The sequence below is a fragment of the Cnephaeus nilssonii genome (genome assembly GCF_951640355.1).
Source record: "Cnephaeus nilssonii genome assembly, chromosome: 3".
In the NCBI taxonomy this organism is placed as follows: domain Eukaryota; kingdom Metazoa; phylum Chordata; class Mammalia; order Chiroptera; family Vespertilionidae; genus Cnephaeus; species Cnephaeus nilssonii.
In genome coordinates this window covers 302408-320739 of record NC_137074.1, presented here as the reverse complement: position 1 = coordinate 320739, position 18332 = coordinate 302408, and the positions used below count along the sequence as shown (strand labels likewise).

The following is an 18332-nucleotide window of genomic DNA, read 5'->3' as shown; positions in this document are numbered from 1 at the left end:
TCGGCCTGGGCAAGTCTATTTGGAAGAAGTGGCGTTAGAACACTCAAGGGGCCAAAGAGCCGCATGTGGCTCGCGAGCCGCGGTTTGCCGACCTACACCAAGTCGGTCGAGGTCAGTTACGATGCACCCAGGAGCCCAGAGAGGGAGCAGCTCTGGACACCAGGGGCACCTTCTCCTCTGTTGTCCAGTGGACGGCAAAGCCCCCGTGTCAGCCCCTTGGTCTTTCCTCCAGGGGCCTTTATAAGAAAAGCAGTTTAAATGGAGATGTGCACAGGAAAGCATTTCTTTAAAACATGGCTTTTCTTGTCACCATTTCCAATTCTGAAAGAGCCTTAACATCCAAACATCTGGGGAATTTAAGTCAGAGACATCACTCAAGTCGGCGTTCTTCCCAACGCTCCGAGACCTGACTCACCTGCCAACGAGCCAGGAAGAAGGACTCTGTGACCAAGATTTGCTATTTTCTTTCACCTTTGGCAGATCTTAAATATCACACTTGCTTAAACATCATATCTGATAATCATATTTTCTAAATCTGTTTCTCTCTGTCTTATGAAAAAATCTTAAGTATGACTGGGTAGGATGCATGGATGAATATATCAAAAAAGGCTAAAAGAAGATGTAAAACAAAGTCTGAACAAGGCTGAGTAGCAGAAAGGCGTCCAGCAGCACAACAACGAAGAACTTTACAGTGACATATGGGAAAGTGGGCTGGCAATCCATGTTAAAACCATGTCACTAAGGATGCCACAACATTTCTTTAATGGAGGAACGGGGGGGGGGGGGGGGGGGGAGAATAATGCAGTTTTTGAAGCTCATGATTATTACAACATTATGAGAGGTTCCATACAGGAAAAGTTAGATTTTTTTTCCCATTTACTCTTCCTAGTATTAGAAACTATGTAATCATGGATCTTCTGCTATATTTATTGGAACAATTCCGTATCTAAAATGTAAGGCTACAGTTACATTTAGAAGGGAGCAGTCTGAATGGTTAGAGTCTGGGGGAGTTGGTGCAGGCTCACCCACTGAGAGATCAGGAACAAAAAGTAGGTTTTTTACTTCCCAAGTCAACAAGCCCAGCTTTGAGGATTCTGGGTAGTAAGTGTAAAATAGCTTGGAAGGGAGGAAAGAAGAGAAGGAACACAGGAAAGCCAAGTTCCAGAACCAAAACAGGAATAACTGATTCCACTTTCTTACCACAGAGAACGTAAATAACGAGGTCTTTTATTAGTGAACATAGTTAGCAGCTACTTGACCCTAAAGAGATTATTAAACATCAATGGAATATGACTATGGTAAGAAAATGTGAAGTAGCAAGTGCACTTGGCCCAGACCAATAAAGCAAATTTACTGAATATATCTTTTTATTGGTCACTATTTTATTTTTTAAATCTATCTTTATTGTTGAAAGTATTACAGATGTCTCCTTTTTCCCCCTTTTGGACCCATCCTCCCCACTCCCATCCCCTCCCAGAGCCTTCACCCCACTATTGTCTGTATCCACGGGGTAAGCACATATGCGTACAAGGTCTTTGGTTAATCTTCCCACTCCCCGCCCCCCGCCCCACACACACACCCCTTCCCTATGAGGATCTTCAGTCTTTCTATGCTTCAGTGTCTCTGGATCTATTTTGCTCATCAGTTCATTTTATTCATTAGATTCCACATATAAATGAGATGATGTGATACTTGTCTTTCTCTGACTGACTTATTTCACTTAGCATAATGCTCTCTAGGTCCCTCCACGCTGTCTCAAAGGGTGAGAGATCCTTCTTTTTTACAGCTGCATAGTATTCCATGGTGTAAATGCACCAGTTTTTTTATCCACTCCTACTGATGGGCACTTGGGCTGTTTCCCAGATCTTAGCTACTGTCAATAACGCTGCTATGAACAGAGGGGTGCATATATTCTTTCTGATGGATGTTTCAGGGTCAGTATTTTATTTCTCAACTTTGAGTTATGATTACGTAGAACAAACGACACTATTTAAAGTGTACAGTCCAGTGAGTTTTGACACTGGTATTTGTGTACAAAACTACCACCACGATCAAGACTAGGAACACCCATCACTCCTCAACATTCCACAGGCCCCTTGGGATCTCTCCTTCCTGCTTCCCTGGCTCTGGGTACCAACAATTTCTTTATGCATTTTCTCTGATCTTGATATAAATGAAATCACACACTGTGTTCTCTGGTTTCAGGTTTCTTTCACTCAGCTTATGACAATCATACTGTGTACATCAGTGGTTGGTTGGTTTTTATTGCTAAATAATATTCCATTACATGGATATTCCACCATTTGTTTATCCATTCACTATTGATGGACAACTGTAATAAACATGGACAATTGCACTGTTTCCAGTTTGGGATTTTTGTGATAAAGCTTCAGTGAACATCTGAATGGACATACACTTCATTCTCTTGTGCAAATAAATATCTAGGAGTAGAGAGCGGAGTGCTACAGTAGATTTGTGTTTAACTTCTCAGAAATGGCTAAACCGTTTTCCAAAGCAATGGTATCCTTTGACATTGCTGCCAGCAGTGTCTGAAGGTTCCGGCTGCTCCTCACTTTCACCTGCCCTGGCATTGCCGGCATTTTTTGCCTCAGCTGCCCTAACAGCGCACAGCACTCTCCCCCTGTGGTTTAGTTTGCAGGTCCTGATGGCTAGTGATGTTGAACATCATATCTATGTGTGTTTATTGGCCAGCTGTGTGTCTTCTTTTGTGAAATGTCTGTTCAAGTCTCCTGTCTATTTTTAACTGGGCTATTTTTTTCTTTCTATTTAGCGGTAAGAGCCAGTGGAATTTTATTAGGATTGCAATGAATCTATATACCCATTTAGGGAAAACCAACACCTAACAAATGGAGTTTTCTGATGCACAAACATGCTTATCTCCCATTTACTGAGGTCTTCTTTAATTTCCCTCAGCATTATTCCAATGTTTCTAGTAAAGAATATCTTTTGTTACATTTAGTCCCAAGTCCTTTTACTTTTGTGTAGTTACTATAAACGGATTTGTTTAACTTCACTTTCTGGTTTTCTACTCTGTAAACATAAAGTTGCCTTTTTAAATATTAACCTGGTTTTGAGTGGCACAGGAGACAGCGAGGCTGTGGGGAGAGGGAACACATGCTGCTCAGCTTCCCTGCCCAGCAGCACAGACAAAACATGAACACTAACTGGTTTTCAAAACAGACAGTAAGACAGGACTTAATGACCGCTACAGAACGGTAACCCTGACAGGTCGGGAGATGGAACCAGAGAGAACTGAAAGGAAAGGAGGTACGTCTAACGACTTACAATATCTAAAGTCAAGAAGGTACTTCCTTAGATTAATGAGACCAAAGTAAAAAAGATATATGTTAATTTCGATTTATAGAGGTGACCAAGAACAGGAATAAAAATTATAAATACAGGTGGGAGGGATGGTAGAAGCAAACAAAAATCAACATTCAGGATAACAGGAAACCAACAGATAATGTCTTAAGTTCATAAATAAATGAAGTATGAACATCTTAGAGACATAGAGGTAAGTAAGCACCAAAAGAAGTAAATAGCAAAAATAAACAAACATGAATATTAACCATGAAGCAGAATTAGAGGTGGGATGGGGTGCAACAGATGAGGCTGTTTTAGGATAAAAACTAAAAAAGATGTTTAAATAGATAGCAAACCAAAAAAGTAAATCTGGGTTAAGTCCAAATTGTTGATAACTTGGTTCGAGTCTTAATGCAACTTTTTAAAGATTCTACAAACTGAAAAGAAATTTGATGTGAAAAAAAAACAACAACCTTTACCTAAAATCTTAGATCTGACATAGACACTAAGAGATGGAGGAGATAGAAAAAGTAGAGTAAGCGCTCCTGTTTGGATTTAATATTTATGTTGACAGCATGTGTGGGTGTCCTGGGAGGGAGGAGCTGTGATGCTCGGGCCACCTTCCCGAACCTGAGGGAACCTCTGCGCTCACCAACAGAGCCCCTCACACAGTGCAATTGTGTGTCTGCTTTTGGTAGAACTGTTCATTAAACCACGAGCTAATTCTCTGAGAAGACCAGTCAAATGGACAAACTTCAGCACAGTCTCACCAAGATAAGATGAGAAGAAAATGAACAAACAGCATTCCCATTATCATACAAAACATACTGCAATGACTCTTCTTTTTCTTTTTGAAATGACTCTTCTCTTAAAATAAAATGTCTTGACCTTTCCGAGACCCTGCTACCTACCATAAAATCTCTGTCCCCTTCGGTGAACTCCCAAAAAGAGCCGTTTATATTCACAGCACCCCACTTCCGTCTTCCTGACGTCATGAGCCCACATCAGGCTTTTCCCTCCACGCCAGGAACACCACTCTGAGGCTCGATGGCCTCCCCTCCGCCAATGGCAAACCCCCCGTTTCTCTCACAGCATTCGGCAGGAGTCCAGATGAGCCATCCCCTCCCTGCATCCTTCCTTCACTCGGCTTCCAGGGTACCCCAGTCCCAACACGTATCGTACTGGCACCACCTACCAACTTTCTTTGGGGGATCCTCCTCCTCTTCCAAACCTCTAAATGCTGGAGAGCCCAGGGCTTAATCCTTAAATTTCTCCCTCTTTTTTAAATCCTCACCTGAAGGATATGTTTATTGATTTAAGGAAGAGAGAGTGAGACAGAGAAACATCATGTGAAAGAGAAACATCAATTGGTTGCCTCCTGCACACACCCCGACCAGAACTAAACCTGCAACCTAGGCATGTGCCCTGACGGGAATCGAACCCGCCACCTCTCGGTGCACAGGACCACGCTCCAACCAAGCGAGCCACCTGCCAGGCTCTCCTCCCCTCTGCACAAACTCCCTGGGTGAACTCACCCAGAGCCACAGGAACATGCTCACTCCTGGACTGCAGTCCCCTCTCATCTACATGTGGTCCAGCCAGGACTCCACGTGACCAGCTGCACTCCCATTACGACTTGTGTGTCTCAAAGGCACCTCAGAGTTAACATATCCACAAACCTTGGTTCCTCCACCTTTAGTCAGGATACGCATCAAAACAGTAACAATGGTTCCACCTAGGTAATTTTTATTTATTTCTGCATTTAAATGCTTAACCATAAACACCCATTCTTTGTAATCAAAAAAAATGTTAAAAATAAGCAGTAACTATAAACAAAAAGGGTGCCTTCATTAAAAATGAAGTTCACATTTGTTTTTATTGTCCTGAACACTCTCAAGTCAATTACTATTCCCTCCCATTATCAGTGAATAGTGGCTTGTCACTATGTAGAAAATTCATGGGTGCCTCTAAAATACAGTAGCCTCCACTGATACCTTCATAGTAATCACACAAAAAATTAAATTGTATAGCAAGCTAAAACAGGATGGTGATCTGACCTGGAAGAGGAGAACCCTGTTAAAGAAAAGAAGGGGAAAGACATAGAGTCAGGTGCAGCCCAGGAACAAGGGCAAGTGTGCACCATGAATCTGCAGGCAGCTCCCCCCTCATCTCACAAAGCCCTTTGAGGACAATAAAGTGCTAGACACACACACAGCATTATGAAATGCAAGAGAAAACCAAGTTTAGGTCATTTTAATACTATCAACAGGACAGTGTGGGAACGAGCAGGAGTACATGGCTACAACTAAGGCTTTGCCAGTATTTCCAACTGTGATCTTCTGTCAAACACGGACTCCTCCCTCAGGTCCCCTAAGAAAAGCACTACTACTTACTCTAAGGATTGGATGGTTTGGCACATTTAATAGCACCAAGCTTGGCACAGAATCAATGTTTTATCATAATTACTGCCATTATTAAGCAAGTGACCAAAATAAAACTTCATTTTATGCCCTGGCTGGTGTGGCTCAGTTGATTGAGTGTCATCCCATGCACCAAAAGGTGGCAGGTTTGATCCCTGGTCAGGGTGCATGTGAAAGAGTAGCAATCGTTGATGATCCTCTCTCACATCAATGTTTCTCTCCCCGCCCCCTTCCCCTCTCCCTTCCTGTCTCTAAAACTAATAAAATTTTTATTAAAAAAAAATTGCATTTTAAAAGGCTCTACAAACACAAGAATTAAGTTACAAAATGCAGAGCTTCCTAAACTTCCTATATAATAAAAGACTAATATGCAAATTGACCGAGCAGCAGAACAACCGGTTGCTATGAGGCACATTGACCACCAGGGGCAGACGCTCAATGCAGGAGTTGTCCCCTGGTGGTCAGTGCACTCCCACAGGGTGAGCGCCACTCAGCCAGAAGCTGGACTCTCGGCTGGTGAGCACAGTGAAAGTGGCAGGAGCCTCTCCTGCCTCCACGGCAGCACTAAGGATGTCCGACTGCCAGTCAGTCAGAGATCCCCCAAGGACTCCCGTACTCCGAGAGGGCGCAGGCTGGGTTGAGGGACAACCCCCCCCCCCAAGTGCACGAATTTCATGCACCAAGCCTCTAGTTTTAAAATAAAAATTTAAAGATCTCAACAAGGTGAAAAGAAAATTTCAAAACTGCACAATTCTGCTCAAGATGATTGCTAATTTCACAAGGCCAATATTTCCTAGTTAAAAGAGCACATTCAACTGGTCTGACCCACTCCCCCACTTGCTACAGATGAAGAAACTGAAGCCCTTGAAGAATCAGTAACTTCAATGGTGAAAAGGTCTTCTGCCCCCGGTCCAAATATTACATTGCAAGTATGTTCCATAATCTACGTGTGTGTGTGTGTGTGTGGGGGGGGGGGGGTTGCTGTTGTTATTGGGGCGGGGAGATAAAAGTAAAGAGAGGTGGAAGAACAAGGAATAGATGGAAATGCCACAAGTATCCTCATTTGTGTTAAGCAGATTAAAAGGGCATTTAAGAAATGCCAAATTTCCCCTTATTACTCAATATCTGGTTAACTAATTTGTTATTAACACTTCTTGGGTTACATAAACAATCTCACATAGTGCTAAGAGGAACCTGACACTGAACTATGCTGAACTTATATCAAATTCTATAGTTCTACCCAACTACATAGGGAAAATTCGAGGTAAGTATGCTAGATATTTCACTAAAAGTTACTTTCAATCCAGAGCATTAGTGTCCATGCCCTACATTTAAATTAAAATATTAAAGATGCTTCATATGTCCTTTTGTTTTCAAACTGTAAAGATTATAACCATAATCCAAATTATTTATTTCTGATTGCCCAGACTCAGGAAGCGGAAGCCCTAGAACAGAATGGAATCAGCCCTAAGAGCTGACAAATATGCTAAGTATCTGAAAAGCGCCCTTCAAATGCCCAACCATTCCCTACACACTACCTCGCTCCAACTCATAATAAATTTGAGTCACAAAAAAAGGATTAAGAGTAAAAAAAGTTCACATAAAGCTAGGGAAGAGGTGTGGAACAGAGTCACCCCCACAGCCCTCCGAAGGAACAAATCCTCCCAAGACCTTGATTTGGTACCTCTGGCCTCCAGAATTTATACAGACAATAAATTGCTACTGTTTAAGCCACTCAAAAAAAAAACAAAAAAAAAAGAGTAAAACAATTAAGTAACATTTTAATTAAGTAAGGCAGCAGTTACAGTGAGCAATTAGAATACTGCATGAATCACAGAATTAAAACTTTTTTATTTAGGTAGAAATATTGTTTTAAAAAACCTAATCCACGAGTCCCTGACAGTACACAGACCTACAGTATCTCAATACCCACAGCTAAACCTAAAATGCTGAAGTCCAGTTCCTTATTTATGGTACCAGGTGTACCGGTTAATAATGCGGATTTTTTTCAAGAGATGGAGAGTTACACATATGTTGATATAGATGCGATTTGATATGTGTGCTATTTTGTTGTATTGTCAACAAGCTTCAAAACTTCATAGGTCAAATTTGCTGAAGGTGTTAACATCACAGATATTTTTACACTTAAAAATGTCAAATTTCGTGCCAAAAAAAAAAAAAAGAGCATTTGCGGGAAGTTTTAACTCATTACTTTATTTTGAAGAAAAAGTTATCGTATACTTCGGGAAGCTTATGGTGAACATGCGCCATCTCAGGATACTTGTGAGCACTGGGTTAAACACGTTAAAAGTGATGACTTCAATGTGAAAGACAAAGAACGTCCAGGTCAACTGAAAACGTTTGAAGACAAACAATTACAAGCATTTTTGGATGCAGATGCATGTCAAACTCAAAAACAACTTGCAGAAAGATTAAACGTTGCTCAGCAAACAATTTCCAATCGTTTACAAGCAATGGGAAAGATTTTAAAGGAAAGAAAATGGGTGCCACATCAACTGAATGAAAAACAAATGGAAAACCGAAAAGTCATCAATAAAATGTTGCTTCAACAGCACGAAAGTCTTTTTTGCATCAAATTGTGACTAGCGATGAAAAGTGGATTTATTTTGAGAATCCCAAATGCACAAAATCATGGGTTGATCCAGGTCAACCAACATTGACTGCAAGGCCAAATCGCTTTGGCAAGAAGACAATGCTCTGCATTTGGTGGGATCAGGAAGGTGTGGTGTATTATCAGCTTCTAAAACCAGGTGAAACTGTTAATACTGATCGCTACTGACAACAAATAATCAATTTGAACCACACTTTGATCGTGAAACGACCAGAATGTGCCAGAAGACACAGCAAAGTAATTTTGCTTCATGATGACACACCATCACACACTTCAAAACCAGTTAAAGTCACATTAAAAGATCTTGCCTGGGAAGTATTAACCCACCCACTGTATTCACCAGACCTTGCTCCTTCAGATTACCACTTGTTCCGATCGATGGCACACGCACTTTCTGAGCAGCACTTCAAAACGTACGAAATGGAAAAATGGGTTTCTTAATGGTTTGCCTCAAAACAAGAGAAGTCCTATTGGGACGGTATCCACAAATTACCTGAAAGATGGGGAAATGTGTAGCTAGTGATGGACATTACTTTGAATAAAGCACTTTTGATGTTTCTCTTGAAATTACCATGTTTTCTTTTACAAAATCTGCATTATTAACCAGTACATCTAGTAACTTGGGAGTCAAACTGCCATCTCCAAAACGTAGACTTTCCACCTAAGCTCTCGATGGCTACTTTCCAAAATATAACCATCCCAAGATTTAATAAAATAATAATGCGAGGCCTGTTAAAAGTAAAAGGTGAAATATTCCTCGGTTCAGACATTATTTGAGAAACTGAATAGGTAAATACTGTTTTACTTGAGACAAAAAAATATTTTGGCCATATTACAAGTCTTTTCTAAGACTTGAGTTCCGCAAAATTCTCCCCATCCAGTCAATGAACCCAGCACTCTATTCAGGTGACAGCCACAGCCATCGCAGGTGGGCATGCCCACAGGTTAAGAGAGCGCAGTTCACCTGGTATATACACAATGAGAGGTGGCAAGATAGCATCTATTCTCCTTACCCTGAAAGCATTCAGAGAAAGCAAAGAACTTTAGGACTGCTTTGAGTACTGAAAGAAGTATATTCTTCCCATATGTAATATACTTGCTTGGATAGAAAGAGCATTTTTAATTTTTAAATAATCTATACATATAAAAGCCTAATATGCAAAGTGTCCCCTCAGGAGTTGGACCAACAGGGAGTTCAATCGCTCGCTATGATGTGCGCTGACCACCAGGGGGTGGCGCGGAACGAAGGGAGGCCCTGGCCCTGGCCAGCAGCCAGAAGCTGCTAGGGACCCTACTGTGCATGAATTTCATGCACTGGGCCTCTAGTTTTTAAATAAAACATGTATTTGATTGATGTGATTGTAACAGCAATACTTGGTCGTTGTAGAAAATGTGGTACGGTAGAAGGGGGAAGTCACCTAAAGTTCCTAATCTAAAGGCAAGCACACCTTCTCTGCACTGGGCAGTGTGTGTGTGGGCAGGGGTGGGCCAACAGCAGGCAGGGAAAACCCACCGCCCAGCACCGCTCACCTTCATCCTAACCCCACCCTGACTGTGCTCACAAACCCACTCTCCACTGAGGCATGTGTTTCTGGGGAAAACTCGTCCCAGCTCAAATGAATCGCGATCCACTCCAGGCAATCCCAGTGGTGCCTGGCCCCTGGGACTCAGCTCCTGGCTGATGGGCAGTGTTGGCCCAGGAACCTCCAAGAGGAGGGGCCGGGATGCATCTACTATGAGGCTTCTGGGAAAGGTTTCTCACGGATAAAAAGACATCTTCAACCTTTTCCCACTGACCTTATTTTTAAACTAGTAGCCCGTTTGCACGAAGATTCGTGCAATAGACCTTCATTCACCTGGCGGCCTGCACCAGTTTTCTGCCGGCACCGGGGACCCAGGCCTTGGCTGTGGCCACCGCCTTCTGCCTTCTTTCAGGGTTGGGGCTTGGCCCCGGGCGGTGGCCTTGGGCTCGGCCGCACCCAACATCCCTGGCTAAGGATCGCAGGAGCTGACCCCCAGTGGTTTCCTGCGATCCGTGCAGGCTCCCCGCTGGTGCCCAAGGCCGGGAAAGCTTCCACCCGAGGCTTTCCCGGCCTTGGGCTCTGCCACACCCCAACGTCCCTGCAACGGTTTCCTGGTGGGCGTGGTTGGTGGGCGTGGCGTGGTTGGTGGGCGTGGCTTGGACGTAGCGAAGGTGCGGTCAATTTGCATATTTGTCTATTATAAGGTAAGATACTACAAACACCAACACACAACCATTCTTACCCAACCTCCCCCTACTAACATCCATCTCTCTATTCTTCTTCATTGCTAAGCTTCTCAAAAGAGTTGTCAAAACAAGCTGTTTCCTCGCTAAACTATTCATTCATCACTGACATTCCTATTGCTTTCCTGGTCTCCCAAACCCTAGGCTTCTCACCTCCTAAGGTTCCAGGGCACACTTCACAGGCTGCCATTGCGCAAGTAACACGCTACGATCGCTTCTTGTCTACTAGACTAGGACTTCCGAAGAGTCCAGTGTTGCCAGCATCTGCCCAAGTTCCTGGCACATGTGCTTCATAACGCAGATACTGGCAATCCATGAACAAATGTAAGCCGGACAGCAAGCATGTAAGCACACCACCAACGTTGAAACGAAGTTGGCAACCCCACCATCTACACACACCAAAGCTGGACGTGCCTGTGTGTGAGGCCGGGGGTCAGTGGCACGGAAGAGACAAAGTGCCTTCACCTTAAAGACGATTCTTCTTTACTTTCCAGGACTAGGGGGCTGCTCCAAGTCCTCTCAGCGGGGGGAGGGCCTTCCACACTGAGGTCTGTGGGGCAACGGCAGGGAGGGGCTGGTGTACACTCCTGCCTCGGGGAGCAGCCCCCAGCCTGGCCCACAGAGGAAGTGGTCCAGGCTCCTGAGGTCAGAACAGACAAGCAGCTAGGCCAATGGCAACAGGCATGCCCTCAGAGGCCAAACTCCTTTTGAAACAAAAAGAAATGTATCTGGAGTTTCAGTAGTATCTGTGACAGTCCTTTCCCACCAAGAGCCAATTAAGTAGACAGAATGACAGTAACTACAGCCTCATCCCTAACTGGCATTGACTTTGGGTTCTCTGGGTCACAGACGGGAATGAAGGTCTGCAACCCTGTCATCTGGGAAAAATGCGTTTCTACTTCAAGTCTTTACTAATTGGGAAAAGGTGATTAAAAGGGCCAATAACTTTTTTTTCTTACTTCTCTTTCTAATTTAAGTGAAAAATTCTGTCTTGAGGGGAGCCCTGAGCCATTCTTGGAATACTTCTCAGAAACACAGAGTAAACAAGGAGACGTATAGGTATCCTGAGAATGAAAAGTGTCCTGGGCCAAGATTCGATAGGCTCTTGGCATTTTTAAATAATACTTAAAGTGCAAAATACACACTAATGAAATTACGATCTTACCAAAAAAGACTTACTACAGAAGGACAACCAAAAGTTACAACCTAATAAATGTACTAAAAGAGTGATAAATCGTTTAAAGCTACACACTTTCTAACAAATTCTCCGATGGGGATGGATGATTCAGAGAATCCCTTCGCTACTTTTTCTGGCTCTCAAAGCAGGTGGCACACTTCAGAGGAGGAATGCAGCATAAGGATATGAGGATACGAGGGGTCTCCCCACTTCGTAAGTTCACCTCCTTAAGTCAAAACATCTACGCTGGGAATCCAAGATGATGAGGACAAGTCAGTAAAAAGAAGAATCCCACGAGAGAAAGGAGGAGAGGGGAGCAAGGTGTTTCCCTTACTAAACTAGTCCGTCTATAACCTTGGAGGTGGATATTGAGAAAATTACCCCCATATGAAACACTTTTCAGTGTAATTCCACTTTAACGGGGGAAAGGGAAGTAAAACTGTCCACTACAACTGATCCAATCTGAGAAATGACAAACAAAAAAGTGAAAATAACGTTACCAGATAGAAGCTGGGAATAATTTTATTACAAAATATTCTCTTGATAATGAGTTTTCAAGGAAATCAAGAAAATGATTTAAAGCTTTGCTTCAAGGGAACATGATGTGCACAGCGTCAGCTGCATCAGGTAACACTTTGTAAACCGCCATCCTGAGAGAGGAGCCAGCAGCTCACCAGCTCTGCCGCAGTCCACTGCCATCCTCCCCAGTCAGTAACAGCAAGGTACTGCTTAGGGGCAACTTTATTATCCTACGAGAGGCCTGGTGCACATTTGTGCACTGGGGGGTGGAGGTGAGGGGTGTACCTCAGCCCGGCCTGTGCCCGCTCGCAGCAGTCCGGAAGCCCTCGGGGAATGTCTGACTCACAGCTTAGGTCCGCTCCCTGCCTAAGCCGGCAGTAGGACATCCTTAGCTCCCGCCACCGCCACTGCCTCCTCAGCCATAAGCCCTGCTTCTGACCACCTGCGTTGAGTGCCTGCCCCCTAGTGGTCAGTGCACCTCATAGTGACCTGTCATTCCACTGTTCGGTCAATGTGCATATTACCCTTATATTATATAGGATTCATGTTCTCTAAACTATCCTTGATTTTGTACAAAACAAGGGCTGGTCGGAAAAGGGTGTGGGGGGTGCAGGAAGAGACTGGACAAAAATCATACACCTATGGATAGGGCAGTGGGGGGGGTAAGGGCAGAGGGTAGGGTGGGAACCAGGTGGAGGGGAGCTATGGGGGGAAAAAAGAGGAACAATTGTAATAATCTGAACAATAAAGATTAAAAAATAAAAAATAAATAGTTTAAACAAACAAACAAACAAAAAAAACAACCAGGGCCAGTTCTAGAGGAATGATGATATTAACCCTTTGCACTCGCTTGCTTTTTTCTCGATTCCTTTATTCTACTCGGGATTTAATTTTTTAAATACTCCAGATTTTACAAAGCGCGACAGTAGAATAAAAAACTGGAGTTTCTTTTCATACAAACTTATTTGGATTTTTTTATATTTCAAATTATTGATACATTCAAAGAGTATAAAAAGAGCTGCTACCGATGCTAACCATGTCGAGTCACACTCGACATCCGAGTGCAAAAGGTTAAAGGAAAACTATTACATGCATCAGAGGTTTAACACCTAGACAATCCAAATGATATTTGGTTCAATTCAATTCCAGGTCAATTATAGGTAAAGAAAAAAAAGCTACAAAGCAAATTTTCTTTCTATCTCAAGAGATGAACTAAAAGAATGATCTAAGTCCAGTTGTTTCCTCAATATTTACACCAATAATGAAAGCACAATTCTAAATGATCAAGAGTTTCAACTTGATAACCATTTAACACAGCTTAACAGATACAACACATAATGGTCTCACTTTTTTAAATGCCCAAGTTTCAAAACCACAGAACTAAAATGAATCCATACTGTACAACCAGCACAGCAACCAAGTTTGCTGAACAAACTCGGCCAAGGCACCCCAACGCTCCACAGATGAACCAGAAAACATCTTCCCAACCTTTCCGATTACTAACAGGTGCAAGAAGCCCCATCTAAAACGACCACTGTGTATCATGGGTAATTTTTCTATATTAGCACAGGCATGTCATTGAAGAAAATATAATACCTAGAAGTAACGGGCAGGTAAATTTACGTTCCAAATGTTCCCAACCAACTGCCCAGGAAAAAGAATCAAGAAATGAGTTCTGTCCTACGTGACTGAGCGGGAGGGAGTGGACAGGCTACTGAACCTGCCAACCACAACGTCTTAGCCTCCACGTGGAGAAGAGACCACGTGCAGATGAAAGTGCCTCTACTTCTTCCACAGCCAATTCCAAGTCTCTGGCAAGGGCTGCCTCGAGCACTTCCCGCGGCTGCTGGACTCCTGGCCCTGGGAAGTGGGGTCTGACCTATCAGCACGTTCCCAGCAGCTGGTTCTCCAGCAGCAGAGACCTGTGGCTCACACACGTGCTCGCCTCCACCTCCCTCCTAATCTGCAGCTGCAACTCAGCACAAGGAGGCTGCCAAGCCTGGCTGTGCAACCAGGCACTTCCCTGATTTTGAAGACAGATAACAACACCTAACATGTATGGATATTCAACCACTTAACACGTTAGCGCATTTAATTTGCAAACTATCTGTGATGTGGATTCTATTACCACCATCCCCATTTGACAGAAGAGAAATGGAGGCACAACTAAATGCAGTAACTTCCCAAGGGTCCAGACCCACTTTTAACCCCTGTGCTTCCTGCATGTCTGCCCAGGTACAGGGAGCCCGGCCAGCTCTGTTAATGCCAAGCACTGAGCAGGCCCCAGCCCAGGCTTCATGCTGGTGAAAGTCTATATTTTATCTGCAATCCTGAAATATTTACTCTCCAAAGGTCATGGATCTTAAAAATCATGCTCAAATTATCGTATCTTGGGCCCCAGCAGATTACCTTATTTGGCATGTTTTTAATCAAAATAATTTCATAAATCATCAATTCCACCACATAACATACACCCTCCATTTAGTAGAACCCTCAGGAAATGCAAGTTTGAGAGCTGAAGCAATTCTCCCTTTAACAGGATGTCAGTCAAATGGTAAATACTCTTCATCCCCAGCATGCCTACCAGCCGATTTTCTGAGTCAAGCACATTTTCCTAAAGAGGGAAATGCCACTTGCCAAGTGACCTGCTAAATATGTGGTCTTCTTAATCACTGTTACAAGGAGTGTACACATGGTCCCAAAATGCAGATTTACAAGGAGTCACAGGTACAGAGTAATTTTTTTAAATTTTATCTAAATCGCACTCCAATGCACAGATTATCTTCAGGTGTTCCCACTGGATCCTTTCACATGTTACCACACTTCAGGTCACATACACTAAACCAACCCCCTGGCTTGTCTCCAAATTCAAACCACATGGTATCAAATGTAATGGGCAAATCTGTCTTTTTTTATTTCCTTTCCCCGACGTCAACAATGTAGTAAGAAATTTACACTCAAGCTTCTAATCTTTAAAATATAAAAAGAATAGAACTGCATTTTAAATAAAAATTAAATGAATATTAAGAACATTTTGAAAGAATCAGGAAATCAGGTGTGTGGTGTTTTTTAAAAAAGTACTCCAGTTGGTGAATGTTTTGGCAGTGGTTAATAAACCTTTTAGGTCCCCAAAGAAAAAGTGGGCCCTGCACCCACACCATATGCATGTCCTTCTGTTCATCTGCGTCTTGAAGTTAATGTCTTTATCTTACAGACAAGTAAAATTTCAATGTCAAAGTTTTCCTATTTTCTTCCAAATGAATCATTCTGCACCTCACCTCAGAAACCATAAATAAAAGATCATGATTTCTAATCTCCTCTAGTCCCAAACTTAGAACAACAAGATTAAAGGGTGGTTGTTGTCTCAAATACAAATGTTGTAAACAAACCACCGTCAAAGGCTGAGTCATCTTTGGACCACAGGTACCGAGCAGATCCCCCTCCACGTTTCCAGTTCCTACACTTGGTCAGCAATGGGGGCCATAAGCCTGGGTCACCTGTAAAGCACCGAGGGGGTCTGATTCGCGGAGACACACGTCATACCGTCACACCGAAGACGGAGACAGGTAAAGGCCTGCTTTCCTGGACAGCCCTGCCCAGGCCCGGCCCACGCGGACCCACCAGGCAGCAGGCCCCGCCGGGCCCCGCACACCAGGAGGAAGTCCTGGCTCTCATACACAAACCTCTAAGAAGAACAAGTTAAGTTCGCTTTTTGAAATGCATAAGCCTCACAACAACAAAACCACAAAGGGGAAACAAAAAGCTAAGTGCCTGCGAGGAGAAAATATGTTGCAACAGCTCCTGGGTTACCCTGCTGTCCATTCGCCCCTCCGCAGGGCATCCCCTCCGCCGGGGCAGGAGGCTGCTCGGGCTGCACCCGCCGGGGCCGCCGGGCCCCTCCCGAGCTGACCCCGCGCCTCACCCGCTCACCTGCACCGGACACCCCGGCCCGGTCCCCGGCAGCCGGGCAACCCCTCGCGAGTGGAGGCACGTGACGAGCACCCACACCAGCTGTTCCCAATCACCTCTCGGGCTGGGACAAATGACTCAGCAGCCCAACTTTCTAAGGACCCGTCCTACCTGGTTACCCAGCCGACACGCCGAGCCCCGGTAAACCCCGGACACGGCCGTGGGTGCCCCACGCCAGGCGCCCTCCTCGGGGCTGAGTCCCCGCGGACCCCGCTCAGGCTTCAGTCCCAGCACCGCGCCGCCCGCCCGCCCGCCCGCCCGGCCCCGCACCCGGAGGAAACGGCCCGCCCGGCCCCGCCAAGCGCCCCGGCGCTCGCTCCGCCTGAGAGCCCGGACGGAAGGCACCGCCGGGGCCAGCCCGGCACCGGCACCGGCCCCTCTGCCGGGTCGGCGTCCCTAACGCAGCCGGGCCCTTCCCCGCGCTCGTCCCCGTCACCGCAGTCCATCGGCCCGCGCTCCCCTCCCCGCAGTCCGCGCCCCCGCCGCCGCCGGACCGTCCGGCCGAGCCCTCCCGGAGACCCGAGCGTACCCCCGGGGGCGGCGGTGCCGGAGGGGCAGGAGGACCGCGCGGAGCCGGGCAGGCTGGGGCGGGTCCAGGGACCGGCGGGCGGGCTGGGCAGAGGCCCCCGGACCGCGGCCCGGCACGTACCCCCCACCCGCCCGATGAAGGACGGCACGGCCGGTCCGCAGAGGGCCGGCGGGTCCTCCTTCCGGCGGACGCGGCCACTTCCAGGAACCGCGGCCGCCTCCGCCCCCGCCCCCGCCCCGCAGGCAGCCTCCCGCACAGGCCCGCAGCCCGCACCGCGGACGCCGGAACCCTCCGGGGAAGGGCGTGGGGCGACCAAGCCACTCACCGGAGCCGAGACGCGGCGCGGCGCGGCCCGACGGACGGCAGCAAGCGAGCCGGACGGACGGACGGCGGGCGGGCAGCGGTCAGGTGACTCACCGCCTCCCCGCGGCCAGCCGCTCGCTCCCCTTCTTTCTCCTCAGCAGCCGCCGCCGCCGCCTCCGGGCGCCGAGGCCACGCCCCCTCTCGAGGTCCCGCCCCCTTGGCCCTCCTCGCGAGACCCCAGCCCGCCCTTCCAGGGGCGCCTAGGCCCCGCCCCCAGGCCCGCCTCGCGATGTTTCGCACCGCCCTCGCTGGAGGCCCCGCCCCCAGGCCCGCCTCGCGAGGCCCCGCCCCTCAGCCCGGGAGTCCCGAGTCCCCGCGCGGCAGAAGGTGCTCCGGGTGCTGTGTCCGCGCTGCCTGAAGCCCGCGCTGGGGTCGCGGAGGGAGCGCGCGGGCACGGGGAGGGCAGGGCTCGGGAGGCGGCGACGGGGCGCGCTCAGCCAACTGTTGGGGGCGGAGAGGAGGAGGCTGTCGGGCCCTCGGCGCTGGTGATGCCCGGCTTCCCCAAATGGGCAAAGCCCCCTCTTCCCTGCCACTCTCCCCCCGAGAGCCCGGACTCCCGCGGTCAGAGCGGCGGGACGGGCGGGGACCGTGGTCCCCAGCCTCTTGGGTCGCTGGCGGGAGCCCGGGCAGCGCGCAGCCCCCGGTCAGCAGGTGGGCAGCGCCCGGGTAAGCTGGGAACTGCAGCTCGGGCGGGCGGGAGAGCGCCTCGTGCACCCCGGACCCAGGCAGCACCCAGGGCCCAGACAGCACCCCGGACCCAGACAGCACCCACGGCCCAGACAGCACCCCGGACCCAGGCAGCACCCCGGACACAGGCAGCACCCAGGGCCCAGGCAGCACCCCGGACCCAGACAGCACCCACCGCCCAGGCAGCACCCCGGACCCAGGCAGCACCCCGGACCCAGGCAGCACCCACGGCCCAGGCAGCACCCCGGACCCAGGCAGCACCCCGGACCCAGACAGCACCCCGGACCCAGACAGCACCCCGGACCCAGGCAGCACCCACGGCCCAGGCAGCACCCACGGCCCAGACAGCACCCCGGACCCAGGCAGCACCCAGGGCCCAGGCAGCACCCCGGACACAGGCAGCACCCAGGGCCCAGGCAGCACCCCGGACCCAGACAGCACCCACC

At 47.3% G+C, this 18332-nt stretch overlaps 1 protein-coding gene across 2 annotated transcripts in view; it reads right to left on the bottom strand.

Annotated features, from left to right (window-relative positions):
- The window catches only part of BACH1 (BTB domain and CNC homolog 1), a 34588-nt gene extending 17202 nt beyond the window's left edge, over positions 1–17386 (bottom strand). Inside the window, exon 1 of one of the 2 annotated variants that reach the window (XM_079767196.1) lies at positions 17162–17386. The gene's annotated coding sequence lies outside the window, so the exon portion shown is untranslated. The other variant, XM_079767198.1, reaches the window with a different exon arrangement.
- Between the last annotated feature and the right edge of the window lie 946 nt (positions 17387–18332).